Source organism: Brassica oleracea, chromosome C4 (assembly GCF_000695525.1).
Source record: "Brassica oleracea var. oleracea cultivar TO1000 chromosome C4, BOL, whole genome shotgun sequence".
In the NCBI taxonomy this organism is placed as follows: Eukaryota; Viridiplantae; Streptophyta; class Magnoliopsida; order Brassicales; family Brassicaceae; genus Brassica; species Brassica oleracea.
Genome location: NC_027751.1, coordinates 43,791,184 through 43,791,702, shown reverse-complemented (window position 1 = coordinate 43,791,702; position 519 = coordinate 43,791,184).

The following is a 519-nucleotide window of genomic DNA, read 5'->3' as shown; positions in this document are numbered from 1 at the left end:
GTCCTTAGATCATCCTAACATCGATCTTCGGAACACGGTCGCTACAGTATGCCCAGTCGCTCCAGCCCGAGTCGATATTTATCCTAAGTCAAATTTTAATGTTTTTAAGGGCTTTTTAGACTTTTTAGTGGAAACCATTAGGTTTACCAAGGAGATATAAATACTCTTGTAATCTCAAAGTTTTGGAGGATTTTGTTTTCTCTATCTAATCACAAAGAACTTTTAGGTGAAAGATCTTATCTTGATCATTTTCTCTTATGATTGTCTGATTATTGGGATCACTAATCATGATTAGCACTAAATCATCATTGATTCTTGGGCTCATCATGAAGAGTAGTGAGTAGTCATCTTTGGATTCATGGGTTAAGGAGCCTAAGGGTGAATAAGCTAGATCTAAGGTGTTTTAGTATAGATCTATCTTGTTCCTTGCTAGTAGAGTGCTTTTAATGCAACTCTAGAGTTGGCCTCTCTAAAGTTGAGCTCTAGGCATTTCATGCCTGAAAGGTGTTTGATGAAATG